The sequence below is a fragment of the Thermobia domestica genome, chromosome 5 (assembly GCF_964235325.1).
Source record: "Thermobia domestica chromosome 5, izTheDome1.hap1.1, whole genome shotgun sequence".
Classification (NCBI taxonomy): Eukaryota; Metazoa; Arthropoda; class Insecta; order Zygentoma; family Lepismatidae; genus Thermobia; species Thermobia domestica.
This window is the reverse complement of record NC_137458.1, coordinates 299,696,958-299,719,943: the sequence shown is the minus strand read 5'-3', so window position 1 is coordinate 299,719,943 and position 22,986 is coordinate 299,696,958.

Sequence of the window (22,986 nt, the reverse complement as noted above, 5' to 3'; positions counted from 1 at the left end):
ATTTTATTGTGTTTCTTGTTTTCCTTGTTACTACATAACGATGTCATACGTTATCATATAATAAGTGGAATTTTTCCCAGAATGAAATAAAATAAATTGCTTTCCACAACATTCATTGTTTGTCCGCTAAAACAAGAAATGACACACACTTGTATGACAAACTATGTGGTATATAACCAAGTGTATATAAAAATACACGCACACACGAGCTTCTGTGTCCATTATCTGAAGCTTTTCCAGGGTCACAACCAAGTGGAAGGGAAAAGGTTAGTGTCCGAAGATGCAGTAGTAATGGCTTACGGATGGCACGTGTGACACAAATCATAGTCGACGATGTGCAAACTTGAAAGCATCTTCAGAACTAAAGTCGGTCAGGTGTGTAATTATAATTACTTTAATTGTGCAGTCTTCTCGTTGGCAAGCATAGATCTTTAGAGAAGTACAGTCAGGTTGAATAAATTGAACACCTGTTTGCTTTTTTTCAAAAATGTCTTTAAAATGTATGTATTACGTTTTGATTAGTGATTGACAAATATGACAGTTTTTCTTCTTTGGAAAGATATGTCTAAGCAAGTGGGTCCATCCCCTTTGTTAGATCAGCATTTCCCAACCGGTGTGCCGCGAGGAATCGAAACAAAATTATTAATTTTATAGCAATCAAATTACAAAACGTAGGGAAATGTGTATATTTGTATTTCACATTACTATGAACCTCTATGAATCTACAATTTTAAGTTTCATACCGGGTTACTGTTCTGTACATTTCTAATGTTGAAAAAAGTATTTATTATCATTGTTATGACCATTATTGCTTCTTTATTGTTGCAGAGTAATTTGTAACTTGAAAATTTAAAATAGCATTCAATCCTTTCGACAAATTACTTACATTTCGGTTTTAAAAGTAAGAGATTTGTTTGTTCGTTCGTTATTTAGTGATCTTCCTTCTTAGTAAAAGGTTGGATACAGTTTTTAAAAAGAAAGCGTATTTTTAAAAACCTGAGTTCAATATTTCATTGCAATTGTTTTCTATTTTTAAATTAGAATGAAAAATAAGGATAATGATTTACCACGGGGAAAACCCGGTGATAGAGCTTTCTTCTCTGTGGGAAAGAGATCAACAATCACACAAAAAAATACCACTGTGTTTTATATTTATAAATAATAATATCTATAAATGTGCCGCGAGAGTCTAAGTAACACCCGTAGTATGCCGCAAGTTGAAAAAGGTTGGGAAACGCTGCCTTAGATCAATGGCGCATAAATATCAGTATCATGAGGGAATCGGTGTAGGGAAACTTTGGGCCGGGACGCATGCCTTCCATTGGGACTTCAACTTGTCAGTGGGATACCCATGTATTTCAGTGTGTCGGACAACTACAGTTATAGCCGCGTAGAAAACTGCTCAAGGTCAGTCTCGGACTGAGGGGTATAGGACCCCGCAGCAGCTTCACATCGAAAGCCCCATCTTCCCTTCCCATGTAGCATCTAGGTGCCTCACAAAGTATACTATGTTTCATCTTCTCAATTTTTATGGGGCCCCAGGGTGGGGACTTGTTCTGTTTATTTATGGCGTCGCAATAACTTGTCAAATGACTAACAGGGGGCCCAGCAGGACTTTATAAAAGTCAGTTTCATTTCGGCATTCATTGGTCCCCAATACATATTTAGACAACATGAAGTTCGGGCATTATTCTTCTTTTTGTTGAAATATGTTCTTACTAGGCTACAAACAAAGGACCCCAAACTGGACATTATAATACTATTGGTTTCATTCCAATAATGGGACCCCAAGACTATATTCAATGCTCGGGGTCACCGAAATCTAGGAACGGAACGAACTACGATAAGTAACTATGCACCAACACAGCAGACATGTTTTATCTTACTCTCCGTGTTATTCAATATTCATTATTATACATTTAGAGAAGTCCCCGGCAGGGATTCTTGACCTCTTGCCCTGGCCAGTCCGAGCCTGCCCAAAGTCCATTTTCATGGCTCGAGTTGGTGCTCAGGATCTTGTCAGCTGATATATTCTTAGAAATAGAACAAAAACCCCAATCGTGAAAATAAATGGAACCCCAACTTTCATTTTAGACAAATCTTACAACTATCGTTTTGTACAAACCTCCCAAACGTGAAAATGGAACAACCCCTCGATCACGAAAATGGACAAATTCCCCAACACACAAATCACATCTTTGATTGGTTCACAACGTTCCCTTTTATGGGTAACAAGTAGTCAAAAATTGAAGTTTGAGAAATTTTTGACCTAATTAATCCACTTTGATGAGGTTTTATTATGTTATTTGGTTACATGTATGAGTACAGGGTTCATTCTCTTTTATAAGGCATGGTATATTGACGTACCTGTTTTAGAATTGGGGTCGCGGTAGCTCAGTGATACTGTTCACCTTTAGTGCGTGGTGTCCCTTGTTCGATCCCAGCTTGCACCAAGTGAACTTTATGGTGGACAAACACCGTGTGCATGGGTTTCCTCGGGATTCTCCAAGAATGTTATAAAATAGAGGATCTGCCCATACGTATCTTCATCATATGAGCTCAATGAAGCCAAAAAACAACTGAGCATCGTCTGAGTCGGCACGTTTAATTGGCTACTCTCGTTTCCGCCATGATTGTTGGCTCGAAACATTGCGATCTTAGTGGCGCGGAGTGGGCAGAGTAGGTGTGGCAAAGCTGTGACGTATGGCTTCACGATTTTGTTGTATGGGCAGATCCTCTATTTTATAACATCCTTGGGATTTTCCCACTTTAGACTCTATTCATTCCACCATTGCATTCATTTCTCATCATCATCCTAGCCGGCATAAAAGTTCGAGCTGGGATTGAACCAAGGACCCCATGCACCGCTCTACCACTTTTTTTAAAGTTAACTTATTCACTGAACGTGCCTCATTAATTTGTTTATATATTTATTACTAATTTCTACTTAATTTTACTGGCTTTTTACTTGTTTAACTTGCATTAACAGTAACCTAGAACGACAGGGACACAAAGACAGAAACATCGAGGACAGTTAAAATTACAAAGGCTCCTCCAGTGGGAATCGAACCCGGGACCCCGTACACCAAAGGCGCACGTGGTAGCCACTAAACTAGCTAGCGGAGAGGGCATCACTGAGCCACCGCGGCCCCCTGAAGAAAATTAAATTTTTCAGTTTAACGTTCAACGCAGGGACGTAGCAGAGTTCTAAGTTTGGGGGGGGGCCATATTTGCACATGGAATAACCCATTATATATATATATATATATATATATATATATATATATATATATATATAGATGGTGATCAGAAAAATGGAAACACCTGAACGACATTGCAACTTACCAGATTAATATGGTGTCGGGCCATCTTTCGCCTTCAGAACATCCTTGATGCGACGTGGGATGGGGGCATAGAGGTCGTGAATGGTAGCAAGTGGAATTTTACACCATTCCTCGTGCAGGGCATCGGCCAGTTCTGTGAGAGAGGATGGAGGTGCAAATCGTCGCCGGAGTCGTGTTTCCAAGACGGACCACAGATGTTCAATGATGTTGAGATCTGGGGATTGGGTGGGCCAGGGGAGGTGCTGAACTTCATCCCGGTGTTCCTCAAACCACGCTGCAACAACGCCAGCTGTGTGAATGTGTGCATTATCATCCTGGAAGATGGCGTCATTGTCCGGGAACAACATCCGGACCATAGGATGCTAGTGGTCTCCTAAAATTGAGACATAATCGTTGGCAGTGATTCGTCCGCTAAGAGTGACCACAGGATCCAATGAAAACCATGATATGGCGGCCCACAGCATCACCAAGCCGCCGCCATGTTTCACAGTTGGGCGGAGACACTGCAGATCATAAGCTTCTTTGGGCGTTCTCCACACATAAACACGGCCCGTGGTTGGGAATAGGGTGAAGGATGACTCATCCGACCATATCACATGTTTCCAGTTCTCAACGCTCCAAGTTGCATGGTCACGGCACCATTTGCGGCGTGCGAAAGCGTTATGGTCCCTGATGAGCGGTTTGGCCCGTGCAACACAACCCCGTAAGTTCATGTCATGTAATTCGCGGTGGACTGTGATTGTCGAAACAGGGTGGGGGAAGCGCTGATTGAGTTCCTCCGTCGATTGCTCCGCAGTGGCACGTCGGTTCTTCGTGACAGTGCGCTTTAATACCCGGCGTGACCTGTCACTCATGATTTTCTTCCGCCCACTATTCCGCTTCCCCGATGTGGTTTTCCCGTGTGTTGTGTAGGCCGTCATCACCTTGGATACTGTCCCACGCGACACACCTAACACAGTAGCCACTGCCGTCACACTCACTCCACATAACCGGACACCAACAATTTGCCCTCTTTGAAACTCTTAGAGGTCTCTCATTTTACACTACCTCCGTCTGCTGCAGCCACTGGACACTGCTGTTCCACTGCGCCTGACGTAGTATGGAGACCGATCTAACACACCACCACCAGCGGTCCGGCGCTGTGGGCGCCACGACACCACTGCCAACCCATACATCTGATGTGTTGCCAACTACAGGTGTTTCCATTTTTGTGATCACCATCTGTGTATATATATACACAGAGAGTACTCAGGATAATTCGCGGAAAATATCGTTTGGAAAACTCACCAATAGATGGCCCTAAATTAAACTTTAACTACTCTTTCGAGGGTTAGAAATGTGAACCTCTCCTGCGAAATGCGATAATGAAACAATAATTTAAAAATTATGTGTTAATAATGTTTACTTATGCAAGGGCATTATAAAACGCAATACTTCATACAAATACTTTTAAATACATTTATACATACCTTTTTCCTTTGTACCTTTATATACTTTGTAGCTTGAAAAAATAGTTACAAATAATATAGTAACAGACGTTCACTATCCAAAAAATGCTATGAGTTCCATGAGGCTCCCTAAACTGAACACACAGACTATCAAGACGTATATTTTAGTGTTAAAATGTAATATTCTACATAGTTGAAGAAACATTATATACTAGACTAATAAACTTCAATATAATTTCAACTAGCTATCGTGAACATTTAATAAGCATTCACAAACTTTAGCATGTTTTTCAAAGATCCTGACTTCCTTTATATATACGGTAAACAATTACGGTCACATTTACTGACCAATTACCGTCAATTCTGGCTGGCAACCGATTACCCTAAAATTTACAGTATTACTGTAAAATTTACTGTTATAGGCCACAAAAAGGCCGTATGTATGCCCTATTACCATAACTTTAATACTAATACCATAAATTTTAGGGTACTCGGTTGGCAGCCAGAATTGATGGTAATCGGTCAATAAAATGTGACCGTAATTGTTATAGTGTAGTACATTTTATTGCTCACAAGATCGTTAACGTCTTCCGTGCGTCTCAAACATAAATCAATATCCAAGAGACCTACAAATACTTGAACTTTCGTGAATATAAAAAAATCTAATCAACGTAGTACATATATGATAAAATAATAATTGGTAAAATATTGGCCTAACATTACAACACTATTTTTTTATGTTGTTCTTGCATCATCTGGCAACGTTTTGCCACACGGTATTTACAAATTACTTGCTGAACACAAACTGTGACGCCTATGCAACGACTTTGCGAATATATCAATAATTGTATCTTCTTCATGCTTAGAGGCTATCTCTTGTTCTATTTCAAGTGCGGCTAACGCTGATGTTCTATCCTAACCAGACTTACAACTAAGATATGATTTGAACCTTCTATGCACGCTCAAAGAACACTCACAAGAAGCTGATGACACAGGTAGCGTCAAGCTATTTCCACCAAATTCGTAGTTGGAGGAAAATTGGCTTGGGCAGAGCAGCATGCAGGTCCGAGATATTTGCAATTTCTTTCTCCTTCATAAGAGATTCTACATATATTTTTATAACAATGAATTCATGTTGAGGAAAATCTATTTCGAATTGCGTAGCAGACTCTTCCATTGCGTCCTTCATCAAGAACAGTTTTGATTTAGGATGACACGCTTGAATGCCACGAAATACAGATATATTTTCCTTACAGAATCGTCTGTCAAACTTGTTCATAATGTTGTCAACCATTACATATAGGAGTTCTGTACGAAAATTCTCTTCAGTATAACCCTGTGTTTTTTTTCTTCGGAATACTACCCGAAACCAGAAAATCTTTTATACTACTATTATCTCGCTTTTCTCTGCTCTTTGGTTGATTAAAACATTTTACGCCATTTTGTTTGACAAACTTCTATGCTTCAATGTAGAGACGCAAAGAATATTCCTCTGTTCTAAGTTCTTTTATGGCTTCAACAACCGAACAAATAAGTAGCTGGGCGTTTGCTAGGGTAATATCCTCTCCTTGTAGAAAATTATTCAGGCCACTAGTAATTCCCAAAATATTACTAAAAACAATCAAGCATGAAACAGTTGCAAATGATTTCAGTTTGTTCGCAATACCCTCAACTTCAGTAGTCTTCTTAGCATCCTTTCCCTCTAATGCAAAGATTATAGCTCCATCGTTCTTTTTCATAGCATTCAGTGAATGAACATGTGAAGTGCAACGAATGCCTGAAAGGTCAGGTATACTGGACTGCTCCAAACCCAACGCTGTCTGAGCCTGCTATATTCGTCTATGAGCTTTTACGACGGAGAAATAATTATGTAAAGTCTGCAATAAATAAAAAAAAGTATTTGCTTTTTCGAACGAACACACTTCTACAATAAATTTAACTGATGTGCATTGCAATGGATATACAGGCGATTGGATGAGACTTCCGAAATTACTTTTGCCCACCACCTATGTGGCCTCTCATAACGCTCCGCCCATCGTAAGCTTGCCCCAATGCATTTTGAGTCCTTATTAACACCTACCGGTACAGAAGCCAAAGTTTCGATAATTGTTTTCGATATGTATTCAGCATTTACCTCGTGAAGTTTACCAAATTTCAAAAAGTGCTCTATCGGTTTAGAATTTTTCACTTATTTCACACAAAGTTGTTCAGAAACATTAACATCTCGTGTTTCACAGTCATAACACTGAATTTTCCAGCGGCACTTACAATGACATTGATGATTTCCTCACCGCAGCACAAGATAACTTCATTTTGAATTTCTGGGGATAAATAATTGATATTCCCTGACGCTGTATAATTCTTTAAAAAAGAGTCAAAACGTCGTAACAACTCGAATGTTTGTAAAAAATTCCCTTTATTTAAACTGCTGTCATCTTCATCTTGCCTCGGAAAGCCAATCCCTATCGACTCAAATGGATCATAATCACCACTATACGCTTTAAGCACTCTCGACTGGTAGTTTTTCTTCTTTAGATGCCTGGTTTTGCAGATATAGGACATCTCCAGTTTCTTTGGACCTCTGAAAGCAGTCATTCACATGAATATTTTGCTCTGAGATGCTAGCAACTTCTTTATCAATACTGTCCGAATGAATATTTTCCTAAGCAACAACACGCGCCTTATCAGTTTCGCTGCAGGTACTCACCAATAGTTTATCACTTTTATAAATCTATCTATATTTAACTTAATTTCAAGAACACATGTAGCCCTATAGCAAACTTAACACTGCGCACTCCACGTTCGGTAAGAAAATAGATTCTTTCCCGCTCAGCCACAGTTGCCAGCGCCAGCACAGGTAGGGTATAAATAGTTTACATATTCTATCCTCCTCTGTTTTGCCAGAATCGCTGTTAAATATAATAAAAATAAGAAAGTAAATCTACACTCAATACCTTCTCGTAAAACAATTAAAATATAATATACTATGTTGAAAAACTCAGCAATATGGGAGAGGTATTCTCCTAGTCTTTGAGTCGAATCGACTTTTCATTTTTTTTCTTAGTCGGTTATAGAAAGTGCATTCGTATAGCTTTTTAGCCTTAGTACTTCAAGACGATTATAAGGCTGTAATCACTCTAAGGGCTAGAAGAACCTCGCAATATTAACGAAGATGGCGGTGTAGAAGTCATTACCGTTCACTTTTAACGTTTAAGAAATGCCTATTTGGTCTAGGAATTAATTCGTGCGGGTGGACAAGAGATGGCGCAACGAACTGAGCGTCCCACAGTTTCGTGTATCCACACATGTGTTGCAAACCCCTGTCATCGCGTATCGTTCGTAGTATAGGGCAGTGGATTAAAGCGTCAACAACACCAGTTTGTAGTTAAGTGAACATGGCGCAATTTGTGCCTGATAAAGTGTTTTTGCGGGGTGTCCTGCTGCATTACTTTAACATGCAGAAAAGTGCGACTGAAAGTCATCGTATTTTGGTGGAAGTGTATGGTGACCATGCTCTAGCTGAGCGAACGTGTCAGAAGTGGTTTGCACGGTTTAGAAGTGGTGATTTCGGCTTGGCAGACCAAGAGCGAGCTGGACAGCCAAAAAAATTTCAAGACTAAGAATTGACAGCATTGCTCGAGCAGGATTCGTGTCAAACGCAGGAACAACTTGCAGCAGCATTAGGCGTTGATCAAACAACAGTCTCCAAACGCTTGAAAGCCATGGGAATGATTCAAAAGATGTCACATTGGGTTCCACATGAATTGAAAGACAGAGACGTTGAAAGACGAAAAACCATTTGCGAATTGCTGCTTCAACGACAGAGCAGAAAGGGGTTTCTGCATCGAGTTATTACGGGTGATGAGAAGTGGATCCATTACGAGAACCCTAAACGAAAAAAAGGCCTGGGTGAAACCAGGTGAACCAGGTCCATCACAACCAAAACGAGATATTCACTGTGCAAAGGTTATGCTGTGCATATGGTGGGATATGAAAGGTGTGGTGTACTATGAGCTGCTGCAACCAGGTGAAACTATGAATGGAGAACGTTATCGACGACAATTAATGCGTTTGAAGCAAGCTCTGGCCAGAACACGACCAGAATGGGAGAACAGACATGATAAACTTATTGTTCAACATGATAACGCTCGCCCACATGTCGCAAAACCGGTCAAAACCTATTTAGAAAATGTCGGATGAGAAGTTTTACCCCACCCGCCGTATTCACCAGACGTTGCTCTTTCGGACTACTACTTGTTCGATTGCATGAACAACGATTTGATTGGACAGCGGTTTACTTCTTCAGAAGATATCGAAACATGGGTCTCTGACTGGATCGCTTCCAAGGATGAGGACTTCTTTCGCCACGGAATCCGTACATTGCCTGACAGATGGGCGAAAGTGGTGGCTAGCGATGGACAATATTTTTCTTAAGGTATTTATGTATTTTGTGTTTGTACTACAGCTTCAATGTGTGCGTACCAACCACACGAATTAATTCCTAGACCAAATATAAATGGATTTTTTTAAAAATCTTTTCTTAGAAGTATGCATAATTTCGGTTTACTATGGATAATTTTTTCATTTATTGTCGGATAAAAACAATAATAACATAATTTTAAATACATGTTTGGGGGGGCCAAGCCAAGATTTGGGGAGGCCAGTGCCCCCCGGGCCCCCCCCTTAGCTACGTCCCTGGTTCAACGACTATGTCCTTTAGACTAAGGATAACGAAGAATTATGGCAAATGAATAATAACGGAACAAGTGGTAAGATGAGAATGTGGGAGGAAACAGTAGTACCCCGAGAAACCCACGGACATGATATTGTCGACCTCAAACTTACTTGGCAGAGAATCGAACCAGGGACCCCTCGCAACAGAGGTAAGCGTTCTACCACTGAGCCACCGTGACTCCCAACAGACCGAAAAACGAAATATAAATGAAATTTTATACCAAAAGAAAATTTGTTTTGCATCTTTTTTTTGGCTATGGTATTACTGTATTTTATTGCTTACCAGTTTGAATTTAGGCAACCAGTAAAACACAGCAAAGAACTGTGTAACTTCCAAGCACTAAAAATGATAGTTAGGCAACTAACACTGCAAATATGGTATGTTGGTTTTCATAACTTACAGTTGCTGGCAACAATGCAATGACAGTTTGAGACCCAATCAAACTAGACAGTCTTGAACTGAACACAGTTGCTCACAAGTTTGTAATAGTGTAAACGCATTTTCTTAATAGTAGAATCCTGTACAGGGAACCAAAAGTGGCACGGAGTAAGAAAATAACAAAGAGCCAAAAAAGCGAAGATTTTCTATTTTTCTCAAAAAAACGTCTTTTTATGAAAAAAAAATCCTTCCAAAAAATCCAAGCTTTTTCCATCTCTAATAGTCAGTGGAAAAAGTTGGGCAGCATTGGCTTAAAGAGATATGGAAAGTCAAAATCAAAAATAAATAATGAAGGTTGGACCACCATAATAAACCACTGTACTAAAATCGAAACACCAAACTTATTTTTTAGACTCAATGCATATAACATTATGAACTCACGATTATAACGTGAATAGTTTTAAAAGTTTTGTTGAATATTATATAAAATCAAGTCAGAATGTTAATTTAAGACACAGGAAAGAAAAGAAATAAGGTGTTTATCTGTAAGAAAGGCACGTACGTTTCATGCACAGCGGGGAGGCTATTTGGTAACATACAACATAAAGAGAAAGATCAGATTTTTATCTTCATTTTAACAACTAAATCGAGTTAATTTTCCAATTGTTGGAGAATGATATTGCACTATTTCTTTGAGACGTGAGAAATTGATTTTTTACTTTCCATTTGTTTTTTGTTTTTGTTTTTTTTTTTTGGGGGGGGGAGTATATCTGGATATAGTCCTACGCTAAAATAAAAGCCTGGACTATGCAGTTTTTTTTTTCTATTCTATTCACCATTATTGTAGTGACAGGCGTAACATAAAAGGAAAGCACGTAAACAAAAAGGCAAAATCAAAAACCTATTGTTATGTTTAAGTTTAAGCGTGTAGGTCTACTTAAACATTATAGGCCTAGGCCTACATATCGAACGAGCCTACACGCTAGTGCTTAGCGCTCTTGGTTCGCAATCAGGTAGTGCTCTGGCAGTTGAATTCGATGACCGTCCAGGGCCGACATTAGGCAATTTGCCGCCCCGTGCAATGCCATCATTTGCAGCCCCCTTTCTCCAGAAAGAAAAAAATCCTAAAAAGCCATGATTTTCAGTTTGCTACCCCATCATGATCAAGAAAGGGGAGGGAAAGTGCACTTGTACTCAGGAAGTTCTAAACACTACAAATACAATCTCGTTGTGTCTGTTTTCTTTCGTTAAATAAAAATCTATTATGTTAGTAAAAGATAAAGCAATCACACATGCAGAGGAAATATGGTAATCGTTTCTATGGAATTCAATACCGAGCATCAATCTCAATATATCAGTTAGCAATTCCAGTGCACATAGCACTTTTATTTTTATTTCTTAATTTTCCTTCTACATCTGTTAAAAAAAATAAAAAAAACTTGATTCCACCTTCGCTGATAAGGAAATTATTTGTGACAAAGACAACACTTGTTTTCATATCAAAACTGTGATAACTATCTAAATGGATCAGGTGTTCGCTATTGTTCGAGAATTGAAATGAAATCTTTAAATTTTACGTCCCAGCTTATACCGGTTAGGCTAAAGGAGACGGTGATGATGAGAGATGAGTGAAATGATCAAAGTGGGGGAAACGGGAAAACCCACGCACACGGTGTTTGTCCACCACAAAGTCTACACGGCGCGAGCTGAGATCGAACCGGGGACCCCAAGCACCGGAGGTGAACGCTCTACCACTGAGCCACCGCGCCCCCCATAAGTTCGAGAATTGAGTTCTTGAATTTGCCATCAAGCAATTCATGCTACAATTTATTTGCTTTAGCACTGTCAGCATGTGATCTTAAACTAATGCGACCTAAACATCATTTATGAATGTAGTTTTCAAATAGAATGTCAGCTTAGTAAATTTAAATATCATCATCATGAAGTCTGTTTCCAACAAGAAATATTTATTTTAAATCACATAGTTATGATAGATTTTGCAGCCCCTTAAGACTTGCCACCCTGTGCAAATGCACGTGTTGCATATATGGTAGAGCCGGCCCTGTGACAGATACTACCTTGTTTTTAGTTGTTCAAACATCGAATTTCACACTTCCAATTTGAAGAGATTCTCAGAATGAACATTTTCCAATAAATAATGCAAAATTTTTAATGGTACAGAAATTGCCATCTCCCCTCTTAAAAATGACGTTTTCGAAATCTTTGAGGCGCCTATTCCCTTATTTTAGTTAAGAGTTTAAGTATCGAAGCGCGTATTCCCTTTTTTTGAGTTGAGTTGAAGTATCGAATTTCATATCTTCTACTTAAGGAAGTCCTTACATTGGTCATTTTCTGAATAAATAGTGGGAATATTTGAATATCATACACAACTCACCCCTTTTGTCCTCTAGATGTGTTCAGTTATATTTAATAGGTAATATCATACAGTGAGTTTCATCCTCATAACGTCACCCGTTTGTGACTATTCTTGAAGAAAGAATGAAAAAAAATACTGCACTCCCTTTCGGATATGTATTTTCAAATTTTTTTCGCTGTCAATTGTTTTCATAAGAGGAGTACTCTGTCGAAACTTCACATTTCTACCTATAGTAATGTGCACAGATGGCGTGAGTCAATGAAAACTTGATCCACGACCCACCAGCCACCCTGACCCACCAACCACCATGACTCACTCTGATCCACAACCCACCATGACCCACTCGGATCCACTGTGACCCACCACCCACATTGGCCAACTCTGACCCACCATCCACCAGAACCCATCGTCAAATTCTGACAAATATTCCACTCCTTCCCTTCCACTGATTAAAGAGTTTACACTTGTAATAAGACAAAGCTATGAAATTATCAATAATAATCAGTGTTCAATAATTATCAATAATAATCAGTGTTCAATAATTATCAATAATAATCAGTGTTCAATAATTATCATTAATAATCAGTGTTCAATAATTATCAATAATAATCAGTGTTCAATAATTATCAATAATAATCAGTGTTCAATAATTATCAATAATAATCAGTGTTCAATAATTATCAATAATAATCAGTGTTCAATAATTATCAATAAGAATCAGTGTTCAATAATTATCAATAATACTCTACGGTCAATCGCTCAAGCACTGCTCTGTTACAATACCAGTGGATCTGACTTTTACGGTATAAAAGGGTGAAGTGTTTGTCATAAGATGAATTTCAATTTAATTATCATATTTTAAATTATTTCCTTGTTGAATTACAGATACTTTTAGTGGAAAACAAGATGAAATTTGGAAGTCTCAAATCAAGGTAAAGTAGATTAACGTAAAGAAAGAAAAAAAAAACTTATAAGATTTGACTGCGTCTTGAAAGCCAAATAGTAAGTCCTGTTGTATTGATATTACAAATACAAATATCAACATCCAAAAGGGTCTGAAGTTCTTTTTTACTTAGATATACTTAACTCAGATAAGTAAATCGAAACAAATGAAAAGGAAGAAAAATGGAGGCCTTGAAAGTAAAACGTAGACAAATTCACCAGTGTTCAGAAGATGGTGTCTACAATGCACTGAGCAGAGTGAGTCGGTGGGTCAGAGTGGGTCACGGTGGTTGGTGGATCGCAGTGGGTTACGTCTTGTTGACCAACGACCCACTCACAAATCTTGACCCACTTCATCTCTGGTAGTGTGGCCTGGGTGATGATGAGTCAGTCACTTCTACTGCTTCATATAAATAGTATAAAGGTTAGTAATACCGTGATATACGTAACATCGTGATAATTATGTTGTATTAGCAACCACAACGACTTAACCGTTGATGGAATTGAAAATTTTACACGTTTCATGTTACCTACGACGTACGTACGTATAAGGTCGGACGAATATTGACCAAAGGAACGCGAACCAATTCGAGGCAGAAGGAGGCAGGAGAGGATACGGAAAGAGATAGGCCTGAGTGCAGGGACGTACGCAGCGGGTGGGTCTTGGAGGTCCGGACTCCCCGAAATCTTGACTTTGTTGTAAATTTAGTCTAATTTTAGAGGTAATTTTACGAATTTTAATATCCTCATATTGAAAAATGAAATGAAATCTTTGAGTTTTACGTCCCACGATTATGCCGGTTAGGCTAAAGGAGACGGTGATGGTGAATAATGAATGAAATGGTGTAATGAAGAAAGTGGGAGGAAACAGGAGAACCCCGAGAAAACCTACGCACACGGTTTTGTCCACCACAAAGTCCACTTGGCGGGGGCTGGGATCAAACCCGGGACCTTAAGCACCAGAGGTGAGCGCTCTACCACTGAGCCACCGCGGCCCCCCTCATATTGAATTTGGACCTTCCTGAAATCTTTACTTTTACGTTGTCTAATTTTAGATTTTTCTTTTTGACGAATTTTAATATAATTTATCCTCATATTGAATTTAGACCCCCCCCCGAAATAAATTCCTTTGTATATGCCTGAGTTTGTGTATGTGCCTCAGGCATAACGTTAAAAAGGCGTTTGTGTATTAAGCTTTATTTTATTGAAAAATGTAATAAGCGATACAAAAATTTGTACGCTTAATTATTTGACACACTTTCTACAGCTATACTCAAGTTTTTCTAAATCATATAATAATAATAATAATAATAATAATAATAATAATAATAATAATAATAATAATAATAATAATAATAATAATAATAATAATAATAATAATATAATAAATGGGATAAAACCATATCATTTCAGGAAATGTTTATATTTCGAGGAAGATATATTTTCGTAAGAAAATGATTTAAAGTCATACATTATGCAATTAATAATTCATAATATGGTTGAATATAGATATGACGGTGACCCTGTTCATTTACCGCTGGAGGCGTTGCCGTCCTGAGTCATGTATTCACACGTCTTCAAACCGTAGTAGAATAACTTTGGTGCAACTAATAGCCCACCGAATATAATAAAATAACCTTATTAATTCTTCCTGTTTGAATATGTTGAAATGAATTATGCATGTCCAGTATGCTACTTGATTTTCCTTCGCAAAACTCCGCCTTTGTCTCATACCCACATGGGAAGAAAGTAAACATTTAATTCATTAAAAACATGTACCAATTCGGTAAAGTGGCAAATACTTCCTACTTATGCTTACCACTGGAGCATATGTTATAACTATAATCATCAAAAGTATTTTCTTTATATATATAAACAGATAAACAATCACTGGCCCCAATCAGTCACGAAACTTACTTATATTCATATATCAAGAAGTGAAAATCCCTTGTTATATTATAAAGTTGATATACCTTTAACTATATGTTTGTTGTTCTTGTCAACGGAGTTAGTTCTCATTAGCAAGGGAACAATAATGTGATGGCAGAGAAGTTGTAAAACCTGTTTTGAAAATAAAACAGGCCCTCACATAAAAATAATGCTGACAGTAGGAAAAAAGATTTTTAGATTTCCTCTTCTCGGATTAAGAACGGTTGTCTGTGTAGTTTAATAGCACGTGTTATAAACTGCTGTCGTTTCATGACAAAAGTTTTACTTGAATTGGAATTTCCTAAAACACATTTAAAGAATTAAAACAAATAGAAAGTTAAACTTAATAGCTACTTAAACTTTATGTGCTGCTACTTTAGAGAAAATATTTCATAATTAGTCAATGGTTTGTAAATCTCTGTAATTTGACAGATGCAATGAGCATTAATTTCTACATTGCTGAGCATTGAAAATGAAACACCAAGAAGAAATCATTAGATTGACTCGACATTTGCAGTAAAATGATTAGCAGTGCTTTTCCGCGATGCATCGCGTGTCACGCACCCTGAAGACAGCAAATAGAAGTGGGCCAAATATCTACAGTAACAGAGTGTAGACGTAAAATGAATGTATCTGGGTGAGCGAACGATGACAGGTCCATTTAATTGTAGTGTGATATTTTCAAATTTGAATTTTAACTAGCTCACTTGTCAGACTTTTTGTCAATTTTTGTCCAACAAACAAAAAATGTTCTACCATTCAAATAAAAGAGAGGAGGGTCATTTCAAAATTTGGCCACTTCGATCACCTGTAGTGAGAATCTTCAAATTCGAATTTAACTACTTTGGTGGTACAAAAATCTCCCCCCCCAAAAAAAATGAAAATTGTAAGCTAGTTAGAATGGTCCTCCCTCATTTATTTGAATGGTACAAAATTTCTCCTTGGTTGAACAAAAATGGACAAAATTACGAACTAATTAAAATTCAAATTTGAAGTTGTCGCACTACAACTAAATAGACCCAACGATGACCCGTCGTCGGATACGGTAGCAATTCTAGCAGTTTTCGCCTTCGATAGCACAAGAATTGTGGGACATTCCGAATGTGATATTGTTGTTCATCTTGGACGAAATGCTGTTACAGTGATGTGGATATGGAATTGATGGTTTTCAGAAAGCCTGAACGGCCGCGTCACACAAGGACCGAAACGACAAATTTCTTATAGTAATGGCTATGGCAGATATAGCACACATATCCAGATCACTGACGCTCGAACTCATTCTATAACATTAGCATTATAGCATTCTATAGAGTTTTTCTATAGTATTTCCCAATAGTCTAATGGCTGACGCGTTCATTTTTGGTGCATGGTATCCCTCGTTTGATTCCCAGTGTTTGAAATTTGAACATATTACGGGGTTTCGGATTCCACCTTAAACTGCACGTACTGTCTTGTATAACCTCGGTGTTGAAAAGGGTCTCTGTAACCAACTAATCGGGTAGTTCCACAGCAATCAGTGTCCTCATGAAGCGTTCGATGTCACATTTACGAAAACCTTTGAAATGAAATCTTTGAGTTTTACGTCCCGCACTTATGCCGGTTAGGCTAAAGGAGACAGTGATGATGAAATGGTGGAATGAAGAAATTGGGAGGAAACCGGAGAACCCCGAGAAAACCCACGCACACGGTGCTTGTACACCACAAAGTTCACTTGGCGGGGGCTGGGATTGAACCCGGGACCCCAAGCACTAGAGGTGAACGCTCTACTACTGAGCCACCTCGGCCCCGGGGCACATTTACATGGAACCGATTGCAACGAATCTCTTTGACCGAGGTATAAGGTCCTAAACAGTGTTAAGTCCTAAAAATATATGCATACATCCTAAATTTTAAGTCGTCTTCAATTATAGTGTTCTACAGTTTAGTACTTCTTCCGTTTAGGGCTTGTTGAGTTAAATTATTTTGAGGACTTTTGCCATTTAGGGCTTGTAAAATTAAATTATTTTTAGCACTCATGCCGTTTAGGACTTGTGGTTGCTCCATTCACTAGCTTTAGTTCTGAAATAAGACACCTCTACACAGAATTGCATTAGTGCAATAGCAGTGTTCGTAGGTTTCTTTAAGAAAACTTCCCTCGACTGACAAAATTCTCCTTTTCTTACCAAATTTTCCCTGGTTTGTTGAGTGCTCAATTCCTATATCAGAAGTTATCTGATAAGATTATAACGATACTGGTTCTTAATCACCTTAATTTTGAGCCATTAAAACACATCAATTACCTTTCATACATTTAGTTTAATAAATGTGATGGAGAAGTGTACATTTTACTTCTACACAAATTTTTAAGATGTCTGCTTAACTCACACAACAATTCTATTTATTTTTGTTGCCATGACGACGACATCGAGATTTAGATTACATAAAAAACATTTGAATAATCTTTTTATATATTAACATCATAACTATATTATTTCTTTTTTCTTTCTCTTCTTCTATTAGCAGAACCTGCCTAGTATATATTTAAAATATTTAAAACACATTATAGCCCAAAATTACAAGTTAATAATTGTTACAAGTAAAAATATACAACATACCGTTGTAAGATTAATTTAGCTATATTAAAGAAAGTACCAAAACATTTGTTTTGTTCAATTTTTTTGCTTCTATTTTTTTCTTTTTTCTTTATTATTTTACAAATATATATATATACACTATCAACAATGGGTGGAAATTATGCTACTTTGAACAAACAAGCTATATTATTTATACATACAAACTATACTATTGCTATTGAATTAATTTATTTCTGAAGAACAAATAAAAATTTAAGGATTTATATTGGTTAGACAGCGCTAGAATTTCCCTGGATTTTCACGGAAAAGAAGTGCCAACCACATTTGTTTTATTTGTTTGCTTCTATTTTTAAAACATTTTCCTTCACTTCTTTTAAATAAATGGGGACGCGGTGGCTCAGTGTTATAAACGATACTTAAATGATGGTGGGACCGCGATGGCTCAGTTGTAGAGCGTTCACCTCTGGTGCCTGGGGTCCCGGGTTCGATCCCAGCCCCCGCCAAGTGAACTTTGTGGTGAACAAACACTGTGTGAGTGGATTTTCTCGGGGTTCTCCCGTTTCCTCCCACTTTCTTCATTTCATTCATGACTCATCATCACCGTCTCCTTTAGCCTAACCGGCATAATCGTGGGACGTAAAACTCAAAGATTTCATTTCATTTTTCTTTTAAATAAATAAAAAAAATAAAATACACACAAATACACCCAGTCAACAGTGGATGCAAATCATGCTAGTTTGAACACATCCAGATACACACGCAATCTATTACTATTGTCTTCTGAAGAACAAACAAAAATTTAAGCATTTAGGCCTATACTGGTCAATCTCAACACGAGAATTTCCCTGGATTTTTCATGTTTTATCGAAAAATTTCTTTCTTTTTTTTCCTTTTTTGTTAAATTTACCCAGGGAAATTTCCCTCAAACAACGAACACTGTGTTGGGGGCGATGACGTAGTCCTGTAATCCAACTTTTTTGGAAGCGAATTAGTGTAGTGGGGAACGACTATAAAACTGTGGAAGTTGATCTTGTAAATGGTCTGTATACCGCCTACGATTCAATCCTCGATCATGGTTCGGACCTCCACGTTAATAGTTGGTCTCTTCTTAACCACCACGTTGCATAAGGATACAAAACATAGAAACTTAAAAAAAAAAAGCACAACTGTTGCTTCTAAACTAATTCACTGATTCATACCTCAATACCTCCCTCACAGTCTCTGTTTATAACCTTTCACCCCTTTGGACATCGCTGCTACAAACCGTACAGAGGGAATAAAACTGACAAATCTCCCATGCAACGTTAATCTATATATTAAAATGCTACGTTTATATGTTTGTGGTCAAGAAAAGTTTATATATTTGTGGCCAATCCTTTCGGTAGTTAGTTCCCGAAACCATAAGCTCTACAAAGATGCCATTTTTGCTGATTGATTGCAAATTTTGTGTACATTGTTTGCCGTTTTCACTGATCGATTGCAAATTTTGTGTAGATTGTTCAGTTCTGATTGAATATTTAAAAACGTGGCTATTATTTCTTTTCTTTACATTTTTAAGGGTACACTGGAAATGTTGATTTTTTTTAAAAGTAAAAGCATCATATCCTACGAGTTATACATTTCAACACCACACAGTTGTTTACAGGGGTTGTATGTCTCTTAGGCGTTTATTTCACCGCCAAATGATAATGAAAAATGAAGGATAACCACTTCTCCAGTCTAAGATGAATCTTTATTGTTTGGAGTGTTTTGTCCAATGAACACCATACATCACTGACATTATAATTAATTGTGTGTGTAATATATATTTGCTTATTATATACTGCATGCAAAAAGAAAGAAAACACTGATCATACATGAATTAGAAACACCAACTGGAGGTAGGCTCAAATGTTGCAAACGGTGCCCGATATTGAAAAAATCTGCCCTATACGGTACCACTTGCCGAACAATCAAGATGTCTTTCACGTTTGTCTGTAAAGCGATATGTGCAGATGTGAGAAATAGCAAGGATATTCATGCTCATATGTGAATGATGAGCTGTGTAGAGAGCGCAGGTTCAGCTAATTTTACCAATTATGCTAAGAAAAGCATACAATGAAACACAATTACAAAATGGGAGAAAACAAACTAGATGTGGTGGAAGGTAAAAGGACTAAAGGAGAAGATTAACGAGAAAGGATGCTAACTTAGGATATCTTTTAATGCACAGTATCCCTCAAATCTTCATCAATCTTCGGTGTTGTGAAAAGTGATGCTTGTGATTATAGTTGATAAGTTGGCTTCTTAAACACAAATGATAAAATAAAGAATGTAGCTTGTGATACTCAACCTAGGCATCCTGACTACTGCCAGGGATGACGCAATTTTGTTTATTAAAAAAAACTAAAGTGAAATTTGATGCTGACTTGGTCCACATTTGGAATGACTGTATCGATTGACGAGGATGAATCCTATTCAAGTCTAGGATGGTCCTTCAGTCTAGAGGCAATCTTTTGACTCCATTGGTTACGAGAAGTTGTTCACTTCACGATGAATAAAATGGCGGATGGGTGTGTAAAGTACGTTAAGTCAAAAATTAGTGTTTTAGAGAAATCCTTTTTGAAAGTTCAGGCATAAATCTAAAATCCGATCTTGGGAAAGTGATTAGCTGTTTTAGCTCTTCATGTTAATAGAACTGTTTTCTGGATTTATGTCTGAAACCCAAAACCAGATTTTTGGATTTATATTTTAACTTTCAAATGCGACTTGAATAAAACACTAACTTTTGAATTAACGCACTTTACACACCCACCCGCCAATTGTCGCTATCATCCACTTCTGTTCTGACCGATTGATTTTGTGCAGGATATGGGTGACAATGATGTTTAATTATCTTCAAAGGTCTGTGTCCATTGCAATAGCAATACAGCGAGAGACTTAGTGCACGGCTATTCGATGGGTTCGTAACGCGTTTTTATGGCTCATGCGTACCTTTGGAATACGCTCACCATGTATTTAAATGTGGATGGCTAATCACAATGCACTGCAAACGCAAAAGCAATAAAAATACGCAGAATAAGTTGGCTCGAGCGTATTTGGTGCGTTTCGGAACAATAGACCGCCTGCTGTTTCGGAGTCAGTAAAAGATATCTAAAGGAAGGGGGAAAAACGTGTTACCAGGCAAGGGGATTTTAGGAAGAAACAGCTACTTGGAGGATGCTTTGTGCAGAGTATTGGATCTCTGTTATTATAAAGTATGTACGTGTATAACAAAAGAAAATTTACAAAAATACAAGGAAATTCCGGAAAATTAGCTAATCACAGAAAAGTCTATGCAAGACAAAAGGATTGATTCTCGTGATTTGCATGAATGAGTATAAGGGTGAGGAAACCGTGACTGGCTCACAGTATGATTTATAACTCTGGCGAAAGTAAAATTACCGAGTAACCACATAGGTCACGTTCGCTGCGGCGGGTAACGCATCGGAAACGCATCCTGATATAGCCATAACCAGAGTCTATAGTTTTGTCTCCTTTTTTCTACAATCTAATTAAATTTATTGAATAGTTTAACAAATGTGTAATAGCAAAGATAAAATGTTTTTTTTTTAAAATTGAAGTGATGAACTGAATGAAATTTAATAAATACTTTTAAATGTTTTTGAAATTTATAATAAAATGAGCTGATTGTAAAGATAATCGGGTACGTCAACATACTTACCGTGAAACTTTAGCCTTTCGTAGTTGATAAATTCAAGGAAAAATCCAAACATCCAAGAAGCATAAATAATTTCGAAGAAAGATTACGGGAAGTAAAAAGTATATTAATTCGTATTTGTTTATAATGAAGAAAACGAGGGATTGATTCCAATTCTTCTTCTCAGTGGAGGTCAACGTTGCAGGAAATGTCAATCCAGTGACTTCTAAGCAGGTCAATAAAGCATTGGCTTCTCTAGAACGATAACAGATAAACGAAGTATTAAGAAGTGTTTAATATAAATTATATAAATAAGTTGACTGTGCTTAGGGGAATTAGGAAAATAACAGGGAAATAAGAAATCTAATTTACATAGTAGTAATCATAACCAGATAATCAGTGACAAATAAAAGAAATAATGTGCTGTTTTCTTTCTTTCTCTTTAAAAATATAAGAATTTATAAATGAATTTTGGATGAAAAGTAGAAATAATATAAGAAATTTTAAAATGTAATTATTATATACAGACCGAAACCATATTCACGAAGAAATTAAATGTCAACTAAAAGCAGGGAATTCGTGTTATTATTCAGTTCAAAATCTGTTGTCGCGAATTCTGTCGAGGAGTTTGAAGCTTAAAATATACAAAACGATAATCATGCCTGTTGTTTTGTATGGCTGCGAAACATGGTCACTTAGTCTGAGGGAAGAACATAGACTGAAAGTATTTAAGAACAAGATCCTGAGAAGAATATTCGGACCCAAGAGGAACGAGAATAGAGAATGGCGGAAACTTCATAACGACGAACTACATAATTTATACGGTTTACCAAACATTGTTAGGGTCATCAAATCTAGGAGGCTCAGGTGGGCAGGTCATATAGCCAGAATGGAAGAAAGTGGGTACGCTTTCAAAATCTTAACTGGAAGACAAATCGTTAAACGATCATTAGAAAGACCTAGAACAGATGGGAGAATAATATTAAGACGGATCTTGCAGAAATAGGAATACAAAGTAGAAACGGGATCAGTTAGAGAGGTTTTGTGAACGTGGCATTGAACTTCCGGGTTCCACTGACCATAGAGTTAGTTAGTTATTATATATATCAGAAATGAATGTATTTTGAAATAAATGATTTGCAAAATGAAAATGCAATAAATAATAAGGAAATTGATCAATCAAACCAAATATTGATTAAATAAAATAAAATGAAATGAAATAACGTAACTTTATACAAATACCAAATCCAAAAATTAAGTAAAACAAAAATGAACCCTAATATGAATGTTCTAATGTTAAAAAAAATCATCTAATGAAAAAATAATAAACCTCTAAATATGTGTATTTCTCTAAATAAGAATTGTTTCTTTAAAAAAGTGAAATGCGCCACTATAAACTGTAAACGAGAAACAGAGAAATTTGTTTTATTTAGTAACCCTAAAATAGGAAATAGACTAGACAAGCACAAGAAGGATACTAATTCAGTTCTGTAAAAAATGAACTTTGAGGTATTTTGGCTCAAAGAGTTCAAAGAATTTATGGGAGGATTTCCAAAAGATAATATACTTATCGCTCCAGTT